The sequence below is a fragment of the Penaeus monodon genome, unplaced genomic scaffold (genome assembly GCF_015228065.2).
Source record: "Penaeus monodon isolate SGIC_2016 unplaced genomic scaffold, NSTDA_Pmon_1 PmonScaffold_6156, whole genome shotgun sequence".
In the NCBI taxonomy this organism is placed as follows: domain Eukaryota; kingdom Metazoa; phylum Arthropoda; class Malacostraca; order Decapoda; family Penaeidae; genus Penaeus; species Penaeus monodon.
Genome location: NW_023661169.1, coordinates 1 through 16490, shown reverse-complemented (window position 1 = coordinate 16490; position 16490 = coordinate 1). Strand labels below are relative to the sequence as shown.

Genomic DNA, 16490 nt, shown 5'->3' with positions numbered 1-16490 from the left:
GGCCTTGCTGCCGGGGGCTTATATAGTCGCCCGATCATGTGTGACCACTCTTGCCAAATACCAGCATCCCATGCCGTTTCTTGTAATACTACAAGATATGTTGTATTTCAGTTTTCATTTTTTTTTTACAGCCCTCTACTTGCCAAACTTCCTGATAATCGAGACTGAAGGGTATTTTTGTTGTTATATAGACTCCATAATTGATCATTATTCGGTCTATAGTCCGAATAAGATGAGCAGTGTGCGGCATCATGGAGTTGAAATCGTCGGTTTGTTGCTTTTTTTTTTTTTTTATGGTAAAAATGAGAAAGTGTTAAAACCTACTTAATCACACTTTCAGTGGAAAAAAAATAATCTTTTGCCGTGTTTGTAACAAAAAAAAACTCATGGCATGTCCATACTACTCTATGGCATGTGCGTATGGGGCCCCCCGGGCAGATGGTCCCGCCATACCATGGCATGTGGCGTACATGCACCCGTGGCAATGGGTTAAAGAATAATATTCATGCATAAAATTTACAATGTGTATTTGATAAAATAGTGTAGGTTATGGTAAATCTTTACAGTGCAGACACTTTCACCAGAGCCCAAAATCCCACTTGGTCTCTATTTAACACTCTAAATTGCTGTGACTGTGTACCCTTTGGGCCATGGCCCGGGGTTAGGGTTGGTGGGGGGGCTTTGCCCCCCCAGGGTTACTGATATTTTCCCTGGGTTAGCAAGCCAGTGATTTATGTGTGAGATATTGCCCCTCTTAGCCAACTAGAGAGCCTAACACATCTGTTCTCTCTCAGGCAATGCCTAAGGGCATGTGACTTTGTGGGCATGAGGGTCCTTAAAAGACGGGACAGAATACATGCATCATAGTAACATGATGTAAATGATCCATCCTCCATAGCTGTGCCCAAGTCAAACATGATGGGAAAACCCATCACCAGAACTACCACTAGTTCAATCATGATGTGAAGTATGTATTAGGTTAAGGATCATGTATTATCTGGATGAAGGTAATGAAAAAAAGTATGTATATATATATTTCTTTTTCTCTATATACAGGCACAAGGAATATGGCAGAAAATGTGAAGTATGGTTATATCCCTTCTGTGGGAAAAAGAAGGTCACACCCAACTATGAAGTCAGAAATTCAGGTTTAGTGCAAGTAAACTTATTTCAGAATATTCTGGAAGTGGTCTTCTTGTGTGGTAAAATTTATTTATTTTATTTATTTTTTTGTCGGCAGTAGGCTTCTGTTCAAAAAACATTGGGTTACATAGTGGCAGTTGATGAGTCAGATATGAAAAAGAAAATTTGATTGTTTTTTTTTTCTAGTAATTTTACCAACCAACTTACTCGGAAATACTTAAGTACTTAATAATGGAATTTCCTTTGGCTTTTTCCCTTATTCATACTTTAGTATAGCATATTCTTAATATGTTGAGGGTTAGGGGGAAAAGATTTTTGGTAAATTCAAAAACTGAAACGGAAGACTGTTTGAGAAACCATTTTGCTCCTATCTCCTTTTTCCGCCCTCAAAAATGCTTTTGTTTAGAATTATTCTATATCTTTTTAACATTGGAAATATGAAAAAGTATCCGGTAAACAACCCCAAGAACAAGTGTGAGGCTGAATACAAAGTTGAATGTGTTAAAAGGACCTGTGGAGCAGCCACTTGGAAGTAGGATGGGGGAATACATTCCTGTGCTTTCAGAAGACTTTTTTACATCTTTTGTTTGTGTTTTGTAGGCACCTTCTCAGTTAATAGTATTCTTCATGGGGAGAGAGGCAATTGGATAAATGAATGATACAAGTAGAAGACTAACTTTTATTAAATAAATAAAATATACTTGTATGTAATGAGAGTGCTGAGATCAAAAAATTATTGATTTTTAGGGCCAAAGCATCGTCAGAGATTTCTGTGTGAGGTGCGAGTCGGCAACTACAATTATGTTGGGTTGGGAACTAAACCAACAAGAAAGATGCACAAGCCAATGCAGAAAAGGGACTTTGTCCAGTTCCTCTTTCCGGCAAGGAGAAAGTGAATGAGAGTGAATTTCCCTTTGTTTTACATGTAAGAATTCCTCATTTGTTAGTACAATTCCCATCTGTAAAGGCAAGGTTTGTTTAAATTTTTTTTATATTTGCAATAAGGAATAGGATACTTCGATATGTAATTGTAAATTTCATCTCTGACCAGGGCACAGATAATGCTGGGGGAGAGGGAAAGTGGAGGACTACTTGGGGAGGGTGGTTTCCCAGCCTTCTATGCCTATGGCACCTGTTCCACCCTTCGGGATGAAGCAATGTGTACCGCCCAATTCAGCAGGGTGGCCGACCAATGACCTACATGGAGCGAGGGGAAGAAAGGGGGAAAGTAAAAAGATGTGAGACATGGAGTGCCTTTTCTAAAGCATTTTTAATTTTCTGGATATATTGATTAGTCTTTATTTTTAAAATATTGCATAGAATACCAGTTCTTTATTTGTTTTTAGGCTGAAGATGTTGACCTTACGGAAAAACATTCATGGAAACTGGGACAATTGAGAATGCCAAATCACGGCTACACATGTTCTTCAGAGTAACAAAATTAATGCTGACTATAAGTACAGTGCAGTTGGACCGGATCATAACAGGTAATATTTAGAATTTACATTTTTTGTATTTTGATAGGTCTTACGTTTATCCATATATATCGAAGTATACTCCCATTGATTGCTCTATTACAGGGTTCCTTATTTTAATATGGTAATATTATGGTTTATAGACAAATAGAAATAGCAACCATAAAGTATTTAAAGTTGTGAATTTTTATATTTGATTTTGGTATCTTGAATTCTTGCATGATATTTAGTAATTTGTAAAAAAGTTAGTGTTTTTATAGTATTAATTTTTTCAGTATTCACATAAGAAGGTAGATTTAAAAAGTTCCCAAGAGGCTTTACATTTTGATCATTTATATCACCTATTTAAAAATGGCATTTGTAAAGCATCCTTTGGCCCTAAACAGATGATGAAAAACCTCACTGTAATGTATAAACTAAACTATATAACACATTGTGTCTACATTTTTTTCTGATTGATTGATGCTTGTCATTTTTCTGTTATATGTATTTATAAAAGTATCTAGAATTTTAGGAATGTGACCCCTAAATTCAAATGGGACAGTGACCCTGATCTATAAGAAGTTTTGATAGAATAGGTTGTTTTGGTGTGAGTAATAGTTGTTGATTCATTGGATCCTGTAACATGACATGGAATAGGGAATGTGTGATGGACATCCCAGGTAGACTGAAAAATAATGAACATGGAAGTGTAGGTTTCTCCAGTTTTTGTGTAGTTATTTTGTTTGTTCCTCTGCAGTGACCATATAATGAAATTTTAAATTAGGTTAACAATGAGTTAGATAGTAAGATCTACTAAAAAATGCAATGCATTCCAAAAGCTATATCTTTAATAGTAATGTAGTTTAGTAAAGTGGATAATGTAGGTTAGTACCTTCTTGTGTGATAAAAATGGAGCTTAAAGTGCAGATGAAACCCTATTTATACAGTATAAACATTGGAAAAGGATTCCCAGTAAATGGCACCATTTACATTGATAACTTTTGTATTTTGGGTTAAATTAGTTGTACAAATTGAGATAGTTTAAACTAATAGAGCAACAGTTTAGCATATTTCAGTGCATTAAATAGGGGTAAAATATTGCTTTAAAAAAAAATTAGGTAAAGTTTACAACAGGACCACACTCATTAGACTAAAGTCCCTAACTCCAGCCTATGGGAATCCTGTGGAACAGGAGGTTTTAGGTGGGGAGATATGGGCAAATTCAGTTGAAACTCATTCTAAAAAAGTAAAAGAAAGTAGAATTAGAAAAACTAAAGCCAAGATTGGTCAGGGAATATTCTATCCAGCATTACACAAACATATGAATGAACCCCTCTTTAACACAGAACCCAAAAACCATCATATGAAGCAAAAATGTCTTAACCAAAGGGGCTTTGCCATTTCTCCCAAGCCTGTATAGTCCTTTTGTATACTGTTAACCCAGAATTATATTGTATTTCAGCTGTGCTTGCTTATATTTTTTGTGAGCCAAGAATGTTTTTCACAGTATAGATGTAAGACCCAATCATATACCAAAGAAATATCAAGATATAATATAGATATAATATAGATATAATGTAAAAAGATATAATGTAATATAAATAATTTCGGATATAGATGTAATATAGATATAGATTAATATAGATATAGATGTAATATAGATATAGATGTAATATAGATATAGATGTAATATAGATATAGATATAATATAGTTAGATATAATTTTTTTTTATGAATTATTATTTTATTTCCCAGTAAGATGAGGAAAGATTTTTAGGTATTATTAACAAATGTTTTATATTCATTTTTTCCTTTTGTCTGCAAAATATACTTACAAGGCTGTTAACTTTTCCCTGACAGTCTTGGGGGAATAATAGATACAGGTTGTGAAGAAAAAAAACTAGGTATTCTTGTAGAGACATATTGATAGGGGATCAGTATGTCCAGACTTGGATACTTGTAGTGGCTTTATGTAGCAAATCTGCTCATATTTACTGCAGGATTGAGCCCCAGTTGGTTTTCTGAGATCTTTGGTACTGCCTTTTCAAAATGACTTGATGTTTACAGGTTCTAAAGGCGTGGTATTTTTTATTTCTTCTCTCTCATCACTGGTATGAGAGAAAAAGAAAAGGGTTTGAATATAATACACAAACTGTGCTTGTGAGGGACACTGCCGTGGTGATCAGACAAATTTTTAAGGGAATAGAAGTTTTAGCTCAGTTATGTGCTATCTGGGCTGACTTGTTCCTTGTTGCCTTACCACCTATGTAAAAACTTGTGGCAGATAGAATAGTGTGATATGTAGGTTTTTTGGAGTATGTTCTTTTTATTGTATTTATTTTGAAAAACAAGTCATAAAGATATCTTGTTTTGCAAAAATATATTTATGAAGTGCTTTAATATTCTTGGATATTGTTTGCAGTCAAGCTTAAACAAAAAGACCCCTGCACTCTTGTTTAGCTTTGTAAATGTTTGGGGCTTAATTTTGAGGCTTGGATAAATTATATATCACGAGCAGTGTTCCCACAAAAGGGGCAGATGATGGTTCTCTACACCTGAAAGAACCGACTTTCTCGTTTGCTTTTTGAAAGGGAAGTACTTACAGAGGTTGTAACTTTGGTTTTTCCCCTTGCTCTGTTTTCTTTTTTAGTTACATGAATATTGTAACTTTCTCATTGCACAACTATAGAATCCTGCAGCATTCCGTCCTTTTTATTTTGTTTAAATTTAAGAAACCATTATTAACTTCTCTCTCTGGGTAAGAGATGTAAGGGAAAGGGCCCGGAACACAATAAAATAATTTCTTTTTATAAAAAAAACTTTACTAGTTTTGTGATTCAAATACTATTTAAAAGTGGTGTTAGACTTCAAATATTTTTTTTGATATATAACAGGAAACATACAAGTGAGTACAATGAAAGGTTAGAAGATCAAATTTTTTGCTTCAGATTTAATTTCTGTAATAACTTGTAACCTTCATCCTTGAAAATTTAGTCAGATGATTTTGATATTTTTATCAAGCTTATAATAATTTTTTCTTTAGCTTAATAATTTAGTAAATAAAAAATACAGGTTAGCTTTGAAAATGGATTGACATATAGAGGCTTTAAAGTCGCCTTAATTACTACAAAAAATGGAGTTAAAGCCATTAGGACTATCTTGGAGATCATATAAAGAATAAGAGTTTAAATGTTTTGCATAGCTGTGCTAAAGATTTAAGAATTTGTGGGCTGTAAAAAAGGAAATGAGAAAAACTCCATTCTTTGTGTTAAGTTTTCCCTTTTGTTAAGTAACTAGCATAAAAGCATGCTTTTTGATGTGGGGGAATTAGAGATTGTCCATGTGTGTATCATTTTTTAATTTTACTCTCTGGGTTTCCTGACAGGAGCTTTGTAGCTCAAATGTCATTTTAGTCAAGCAACTTGGAGAGGTATGTAATGTATGTTTTTGTTCATTTTGGTGTGGCTCGGTGGTTTTTCACAGATTTGCATATTTTAGTTGATTTATACATTACATACATGCTATATACACATGCCTTTTTATATACATGTATACTTTCATACAGGTAAATATTCATTAAGAAATTCTTATGGCAAATTTTGTTCATCTGGTATAGTATGAAATAATGCACATCTCCATCAGATTACTGGTAGTCTAGTGGGAAAAAACTTTTCCTTTTCATCATCTGTATTGCTGCATTTAGTTTCTTTTTTACAACTTCTGCCATTTTGTTATCTGCCATTTTCTTTTCCATTTTAGTAAGTGATAGGACACAGCAGGTTGCTTATATGGTATTGTATACTAGGGAAAATAATTAGTAAAAGAAGAGAAAAAAAAAAAGGAAAAAAAAAGCAAACAGTGAATTCAATTTTTTGAGGTTCAATGCGGGAATTTCTCACTAGTCATTTATGATAAATTAAATAGATGTGGCTTAACACTCTCATACACTTAGGAAGATTATAGATATCTATTTCAACAGTTACAAACCCCGTTAATTCCCAGGATAGGCCCAAATGTACAGTAAATTTTTTTTGTTGTTAATTCACCCAAATCTGAATTTATTTTCTTAAACTGTGGACATCGCTGATATCACTGACATCACAAGTAATTAATTGCTTAGTATTAAAAAGATATGGACTGTATATATAACTATGAAAACTGCCCAATAGATGTGAACAGAAATTCATAAAGTCACATCTTTGCTCAGAATGCTGAGAAAAATGTTTGCTGCCAGAAGTGGAAGGTCCAGATTTTCTGTGCCATAAGAAAATGTATGACTTGAAATAGTTGAGAAAATAGAAAAGAAGAAACTGGCTGCTGAGGTAATGCTGTGTCACTAAGCTTCTTGGCCAGTTTGCCTGTGGAGTTGCGATTTAGTTTATTAGTTTTTTTTAGACACCCTTACCTTTACATGATAATTTAAATTGCATGTAGTTGATTTATTTATTTATTTTTATTATTATTATTATTTTTTTTTTTTAAATAAAAGGGCATTAACAAGTTTTTAAAGAATTTAAAAGCCATAGATCCCTGCTTTCTTGATGATGCCTCAGATATTACAGCCATTATTACACAAAAATGTTATGTATGTATACAGAGGAACCAAGAGGTAGCACTGCTGTGAAATTTTGTATATGGATAAAAGAAGTGAAAGTAATTGTTCTTGTATAATAATACCATAGGGAAGAATATGTATACTAGCATGAGGATTTCTAATATTATATTTAATTTAGACGGCTTTGACAAAAGGGGAAGTTTGTAAGACGCATGAATTTTTGCATGGGAATTAAGCCTGAAAAGGGGGCAAGGGACCATAGTAATTACTTTTTTCATTAAGCACTTCTTTCCTCTTTCTTGTTTTATGCAGTGAATTGTGATTTCCTAAATTATAAAATGATATATTTATATACTTCATTTCTACAGTATTTTCACCTTTCATGCCAGCTAATATAACAACCTCCCTCAGAGCTATATGGTCGTGAAACTGGGTCTAATAAGCAGGCAGCAAGCAAAAGCTGTTGCCCTGTCACTTGTCAGGCAGTTGTTCCACTTGAATGTGATTGAAGCTTTCTCTGGAACTCTTAAGAAGAAAGAGAGTGAGAAGCTTCCGCCTTATGAGGTTCAGATGTCTCCAGGAACTTGTCACTCAGATGATGCTGTGCTGAAATCTACTGAAGTGTTTCCAGTACAGCCAGTAAGTTGCTTTCAGTACATATCTTCATGTACAAAAACTGTTAGGAATGTGGAAATACAGTGTAGCATATGGTAATTCTATATCCTTGCTGCTTACTACATACACAATATTACATAAGAAAAAAAAAGGGAGGGGGATACATACTTGGGCAATGAACACAATGACATATGTTCATGATTATTTGTAGAAAAGGAAATTAAATGTTTTCAAAAACTTGTTTGGGTCACTTCAGAATTTTATTTCAAAAGAGGTGTAGGTGTTGTGTGGCTTTAATTTTATTTCCATTTCATTCCAGAACCTCAGTGATCCTTCTCATCCACAGTCGTTGATGCCAGATGTTAAGCCTTCAGAATTTCAGGCCAGTGAGGCTCCTCCAGTGACAAGTGGTGTTGTGTCATGGTCTCCTCCAAAGCCCAATTGGAATACCTGGACTGGTTGCAACATTGATGAAGGTCCACTGGCTACAGTATGTCTATTTGTTTATGTATTTATTGTTTTACTTTTTTGAGGAGAGTGTTTTTTTTTTGGGGGGGGGACATGTATTAGTATTTTGTTATTCATGTATATATTTACGCTTATTTGCATATATAATATACTTTATAAGAGAGAGTATTCAATAGACTGCCTGGCTCTCGTTAGGAAGTTGTAGTATATTTGATAATCCAAGTGTGTACTTACTATTTGTAATCATTATTTATGGGAAAAAATTTTACCAAAAAAAAAAGAAGAAAAAAAAAAGTTAAGTTGCTCTGCAATGACCATAAACTTGAAGCCTATTATTCCGAGATTGTGGAAACTAGTTTAAACCCTTAAACTGTTGCAGATGAATTTGGATCAAATTAGTGCAGACCTCCAGAGATCCCATCAGGAGCGCCTGCAGACTGATCGGGACCTTCAGATATGACCCAGCAACGTGCTCAACTCCCTGTGAATGCCAAGAAGCAAGAGATCATGGAAGCTATATATGATAATCCTATTGTCATCATTAGAGGAAACACTGGTTGTGGAAAGACTACTCAGGTATAGTGTGAGAAGAGGGAAGTGGAACTTACATGAGGAAAGGGAGATTTTTTTCCTATTTTAATGATTTTGTGAATTTTAGACTGCATTTTTGAATTTCATGTGGAACGATTGGGAATTTATCCTGTTGACACAAGGGGTTATATGTACATACCCTGTCAAGGAGTCTATTACTAGGTCTACCTCACTTATCTGCATACCCTATTGCTTTTTTTTCAGAAGAAAAGTTTTGTTTTTATGATTGTTATTATTAATACTAAAAATCAGTGTCAATGATGATAACATTATTAGAAATTAAAATTTTTCCCAAAATTCTAAGAAAAAACAGTTGAGGTCAGGTAGCTTAATAATTGCCTTCTTGGTGACCAAGTGCTTTTAAGCCATCTGTGCCCTAAAAAAAATGGACAGAGCAAGACTACAACAAAGTGTATCCCACATATCTGTAAACTACCATTATTTTTTGCAGTTTCCCATTTCATTCTTGATGACTACATTCAGTCTGGCTCAGGAGCTTACTGCAATATTGGTGGTGACACACCCACGGCGTATATCTGCGTTTCGGTTGCTGACCGCATTGCAACTGAACGTGGTGAAGAGCTGGGCCAAAGCATTGGATACTCTGTTCGTTTTGAGTCCGTGCTACCCAGGCCTTATGGAGGGGTGTTTTCTGCACAGTAGGAGTGTTTTGAGGAAACTGGAAGGAGGACTTAGGGGTGTGTCCCATGTCATTGTGGATGAATTCATGAGCGAGACTAAATACCGACTTTATTTTGATTGTACTTCGTGACATGGTAAGGCTGCAGCCTTTGTGCATGTTTTTTAGGTATTTCTATGATTTTTAAAGAGCAGTCAGTCCTTTTTTTTTTTTTTTTTTTCCCAATTATACATATTTTTTTCTTCTGTTACATTTTGAAAGAATATATTGATTGAATGGTAAAGATCTTTCCAAACATTACAAGATCTTGAATATCAGATGATAAAGAAAAATGGCTGTACACTTGGTAATCTTGTACTTTTCTTGTTTTCTAGGTGCGGGCTTTTCCAGATGTCCGCATCATCCTCATGTCTGCCAACCATAGACATTAGCCTTTTCACAAATTATTTTGTGAATCCAGTAGTAATTGAGGTTCCTGGTCGAGCCCTTCCCTGTTCAGGAGTACTTTTTAGAGGACTGCATTGAGATGACTAGGTTTATGCCAATACCAGATTAAAGGAAAAAAATAAAAGGGGGGTTTTTCTATTAAGATTTTTATTACATTCTCTACACTTCAATTATCTTCTTTTAGAGTGTATTCCTTTTTCATAATAAGCAGATTTGACTTTATTAATTTTATCAGTTAGCTATTATGAGTATTTTTTCAGAATTCCTATTATCCTCTTAATTTTTTTGCACTTACAAATTTTATTTTTCTCTATTGATTTAATTTTTGCTAGACGTTACCCCTTGGATCTGGCCTTCAGCCATATTCTTACGACAGCAAGTTCACCAACAGTGCCTATGTTTTCATGGCAGTTCACGTCACCTACCCTTCAAGCTAAATTTTTCCATGACATCAAAGGGGCACATCACTGGATTTTTATGGGTTTAACCCCTTGCCGACGGGTGGATGTACGCACATGCCATGGCTGGCGGGATCACTGCCGGGGCACGTACGCACATGCCATAGAGTATGCATGGACATGCCATGAGTTTTTTTTTTACAATCCCGGCAAAAGATTATTTTTTTGCCCCTGAAGTGTGATTAAGTTTGGTTTTAACACTTTCCCATTTTTACATTTCAACAAAAAAAAAAAATGCAACAAAAACGACAATTTCAACTCCATGAGGGCCCCACACTGCTTTTTATTCGGACTATAGACCGAGTAATGATCAACTATGGAGTCTATATTACAACAAAAACCCTTCAGTCTCGATTTATCAGGAAGTTTGGCAAGTAGAGACGTAAAAATAATGAAAATTGAAAATACAATTATCTTCGTAGTATTACGAAGAACGGCATGGATGCTGGTATTTGGCATGAGTGGTTTGCGCATGCTAGGGCGACGATATAAGCCCCCGGCAGGAGGCCCCCGGCCTCTATGAAAGCTACCTTTAAATTTTGGGTTAATGGAAAATATAAATTATGATGGAAAGGGCTTTCTGTATAATGATTATCTCATAAAGCTGTTTCTGTAGGCTGTTTTTAGAAGATTGCTACTTTGGTTTGAATTCATTTGCTCACGTATTCAATGTTTGTCGCAAAAAAGAGAGAGAAAAAAAAAAAAGGGAAAAAAATACCAAATAAATTCACCTCTTACACAGGATAAGGATGAGGAACTACCGGAGATGAGCCAGAAGAAAACCTGAACATTGTGACGTCGGATAACTACTCTCCTGCCACTAAGGAAGCCATGGCCATGCTTATGAGAAGGACCTGAGCTTCGAGCTGATTGAGGCCTTGCTCAAGTACATCAAGGGCCAGAACTTGCCTGGGGCAGTGCTGATTTTCCTCCCTGGCTGGAACCTCATCTTTTCCCTTATGAGGCATCTTACCCAACATCCACAATTTAGTAAGTTACAACTTAGTTTTTTTTTTTTTTTTTCTGTACAAAAAAAAAAAAAAAAAAAAAAACAAAAAAAAAAAAAAAAAAATATATATATATATAATATATATATATATATATAATATATATATTTAAAATACTATCTACATATATATACATTATACATATATATCATTATATACATATACATACATATACATATAATTATATATATATATAATATATATATATAATATATATAATATTATATAATATTGTTTTTTTTTTTTACAAGTAGGAGCTGAAGTGATTGTGAATGAAACTATAAAATTGATATAATTTCCCTATAGGAAGAGAGGAATCAGCAATGGTTGTTATAGAATATACTGTTAGGTATAAATGGAAATCTCCTTTCAGGTGGAGAGACTACTTGTTTACTTTACATTCTCAACTGCCCAGAAGACCAAAGGCGGTATTTAAACTGTGCCATGTATCACTAAAGATGTTGTAGTTATATTTTATGCTATGCTAAAAGACAATAGTTGTCTTCTGTTTTGTATTTGTTATTATATGTGAAGTTGTAGTAAAGTTTTATTTTTCTCTTCTTCGATCATACTTTTAGAATTCATTTCAAATTTTCTTGTATTTCAGATTATTCTTGCCACAACATTGCTGAATCATCATCACCCTCAATGATGTTTGTGTTTGTGATAGATTCCTGCAAAGCTAAGATGAAGCTTTTCACATCTCATAACAATATGACCAATTATGCTACAGTTTGGGCATCACGCACCACCGGAGCAAGAAAGGGTCGAGCTGGGCGAGTTCGAGCAGGAATATGCTTCCATCTATGCAGTAGAGTGAGTTTTGACTGATTGAATAAGGATTTTAACTGGTAATAGAATTTTGGTTATTATAATGTCACAGTAACAATTGTACCCATCAGTATACTTTCAAACATGATATATGTTCTGCACAGGAAAGATTAAAAGAAGCTAGATGAACACATGACGCCTGAGAGTTTCCCTACTCCTCTCCCTGAAATTGCTCTCTCCATCAAACTTCTCCGTCTTTGGTTTTCCATTGGAGAATTTCTTTCCAAGGCCCATTCAGCTCCACCAATTTATGCTGTCATTGAAGCTGAAATAACACTTAGAGGTTTGTATCCTGTCATCTCTTTTCAGTGTCTGTTTTAAAAGATCATGCAATGGGTTATAATTCAGCCATCTCTTAACCCACTCTGAAAGACTGTCAGCCAGAGTCCGACCTAAACTCAGTTGTCACCAGTGGAAGGAGGACCGTAAGTGGTTTAGATTACATTTTTCAAGCTGCACCTGATTAGAGGGGAGTTGTTGTATTCTAGTGTTATTATCGCTTTTCTATTTTTCAATATATAATGTTAGGGCATAATGAACAATAATTCTGATCTACATTTTTAACTATTGTGGCAGGAAAAAATAACAAAGACTGAGTGGCTCTTAATTTGTGGAGCTATCTGTGCTTTAAAAAAATTAACTAAGAACTACTGTAGACGTACATAAACTTGGTTGATGGTTAAGTAAGTGACACGATTAACTCAGTGCCGCCAGGCATGGCATGTACATTCGTTCGATGCCCACTGTGAGTTTACTTTGTCTTAACCACATGGATGACTACACTTGTATTAAGTCACCAATGAGCCAAGTACGAGTACTGCCTGTCTCGCCCGTTACCCTTTTCCTTTGATTTATGAAAATATTTTACATTTATCTTATTTTGCTTCTACTAATTTTTATATATTATAGGAATTATTTTTATATTAAAAATAACACCATAGATTTTCATAGCATTGTAAAGAGATGTTTTTCCAGCCATTTAAGGAAAAGTGAAATCAGGTAAGTCAAAAGGTCTACTAATTATCTCCTTTGTTGGCTAAGCACTAGCAGAGCCATCTATTGTGCAGAGACAAAAAAAAAAAAAAAATAGCACAGCATTTCCCTGGAGCATTCATTTAATTGGGCTCGTTCTAAAAATGATAGTTAAAAACCAGTATTTAGTTGACTGACCTCCATGATAATTTTTTCTGGTTCTTTTAGAAATGAAGTGCATGGACGTGAATGACGAGTTGACTCCATTGGGTCGAATCTTGGCTCGCCCGCCAATAAACCTCATCTTGGCAAGATGGTGATTTTAGGCTGTATATTCTTTTGTGGGGATGCCATGTTTCACTATTGCAGCACACAATCCATTCCCCTGAAATCTTTATCATTCGTAAGTACATCTTTGGGTAGCGTGTCTTTCATGGCTATTGCTGTTATTTATTTTCTTTAGATTTAGTTCGGTGTTTTTAGTGTTAGTAAGCATAAGGGAAATGAAGACGGAACACTAAATGTTATGAAATCCTACAAAAGACATGTAAGAAAAGAAAGCAACCCTTATTAAATTAGAATATAAAAATACAAGGCCAGGAAATTGAATAATACTAAAAATGTTTAATATGTGATTCTTACAGCACCAGAACAAAGAGGTTGAGTCCATTCCAAAGACCTTTGCTGGTAATAGGTACAGTTGATCACATAGCAGCTCTGAGTGCTTTCACTTCCTGGGAGGAGGCCAGGATTGGAGGGGAGGCTGTTTAAAATTTCAGCTTCGTGACTAAAAAGGGCCCTCCTATGCCAACTCTCCGGGTTACTTGGAAGCCAAGGTTTGTGACTACAAGTTTTTCAGACGCTTGGAATAATTGCAAAGTTGAGTCAAGAGAATGCCAGACCAAAAACAGTTGGTTATTATAAGTAAATATTATTTCAGAACCAGCTGAAGGAGCTCCTTGTAAGTGCAGGATTCCCCGGGAAGAGTGTTTACTGCCACAGCCCTAAAACTTATGGCCCTGACCCAAAATTGGACTTGGTGGTTGCACTTCTCACCTTGGTCCTATCCAAATGTTTGTGCACATAAAAGAAGGGGAAAGGTATATATTCTTTAAATGTACACTGTTTGTATTGTTTGTATTGATTAATAAAATCTTATTACAAAAAAAAAAATTTTGGGGCGTATGGTATTAAATTTTTTTAACGAATTTTTCCCTGCAGGTGCTAACCCAGAATCCAAAGCAGCACTGATTCACAAGTCTTCTGTCAACGCAACAACAGAAAAAACGTCCTTCCCATCTCCTTTTTTTGTGTTTGGTGAGAAAGGGAAGGTTTGGGCAGTATTTCATTTTTTATTTAAAAATAAGTGACAGTTGAGGAATGTGGAGACTACATTTTACAGCCTAAAAAAAATAATTGTCAACTCAAGTATTCAATTTATTCTCTCACAAACTAGATAAGAACCCGTGCTGTTTCCTGCAAACAGATGACAATGGTAACACCCAAACATCTGATCCTGTTTGGAGTACGGAGAGTTGAAGCAGTTGAAGGTGTTGTAAGTGTTTCCTTTTATCTTTTGACATTGGTAACAGAATATTATTGTTAGGTGTTGTTCTTGATAGATTATGAAAATGAAAAGCATGAATGGAGGTTGTTTAGAATGTAGCTGGGCAAGAAAATTTATATCAGTAATATAAAGTATTAATATAAATTTGTACTGTTTAGGTTCGGCTGGACGGGTGGATTAACTTGAAAAATGGAGCCTGATGTTGCTGCAAGAATTGTGCTTTGAGGCCAAGTGTGGAGCATCTCATTATTAATGGGGTGGCAAATCCAGAGGGCATCACTGAACCCACACATCAAGATGAGCAGGTAAAGTTAAGAAGTTTCCAATATTACAATACGTATGGTATTTTTAGAATGGTTTTCCCTTTTGTGGAGCATTTTCAGGGAAGGTAGGTGTGAGATCATTCTAATTTTGAGTAAAAGCATTATACAAACATCAAATAATTCAGCTTTATGATCCATTTTTGGTAGCATAATTATACTACCTCCAATTGAATTATTGAAAAGGTAGGAAAAACCTTGTGGCAACTTTGCTTAGCTAATAGCACAAAATAGCTGATATGTATTATATGCCTGGGTCAGATTAATATGTATATCTAAACTGTTAATTTATTATAGATCATAATTTTATATATTTACCTTTGATAGTAAAATTAGTATTTTCATGAGCTCATTGAATGAGTGAATAAGTTGACTTTCAGTATGTGTATTCACTTGCCTATTATTATTATGAAAGGTCTTATTGATTAACCAAACTTAACCTTAAAAAAAAAATGGAAGGTGATGCTACCGCAAAGTATAAATGAAAGAAATCGGGCATTTATGTATTTTGGGCCCAATTGGTACGTCGGGTAAGCTTGTTGGCATCTAGGCGTCTTACATGTATTCAGATGGTTTTATGGACTATAATTAGTGCAGTTGCTTTTAGTTATAATTTTCTTATTTTCATAGAAAGCACTTTTCCCTAATAAGGATACTCTACTTTAAGGAAGGAGTGTGCTATGAGAGTTGCTTTATTTATTTGCATACCCTTTATAATATCTCATGGATAATGATAATTGTTTTCTACTTGGCAGATAAAGAATTGTGGAAAAAAGTTGTGTAGTTAAATGCTGGTCGTCATTTTAATATGGAACAGATTGGCATGGGAGGCTTTAAAAACCCTAGACCTCCACGACAGTTTTTCCTGGCAGCGGAGGGCATTCAATACCCCAAAACCTCCCAAAACAATTTGGTGGCAGGGTGGGGGACCTCCTCCATTCAAAAGGATGAGACCTGATGATATGCCTGATGGTGACAATAATGGTAATAGTAACCTTTGTTTGATGTTATCTTAATACTAAAGCTTTAAGATTTTCATAGTTTTTGATACAGAGATGCACATTGGATGTAGTTACCTTTTGATTTCTGTGAGTGTAAATTTCATATTTATTTAACCCATTGGATCAAATCAAATTGCCAAAAATCTGGGGATTAAAACCTTTTTGAGTAGCCTTCTGCTGGGCGGCTGCTTTTAGGTCTGGTGCACATGAACACATATGCCCCAATAGCAAGACTCTGCAAGCATAAGTGTTTTAGCTTTTGGCCATTTTCTAATGTCCATATTTGCCATTTGATTTGCATCATCAGATCTTCTACTATTACTTCTACTTCTTCACACAGACTCCAACCATCTCCTAGGTAAATCTATAATTGGTGCAAGGAAAAAATAAACCATGTTGACACCTTTTTTTATTGTGT

At 34.9% G+C, this 16490-nt stretch overlaps 1 pseudogene; it reads left to right on the top strand.

The window, feature by feature from the left end:
• Window positions 1-1067: 1067 nt before the first annotated feature.
• LOC119571422 lies at window positions 1068-16087 on the top strand (annotated as a pseudogene).
• Window positions 16088-16490: the final 403 nt, after the last annotated feature.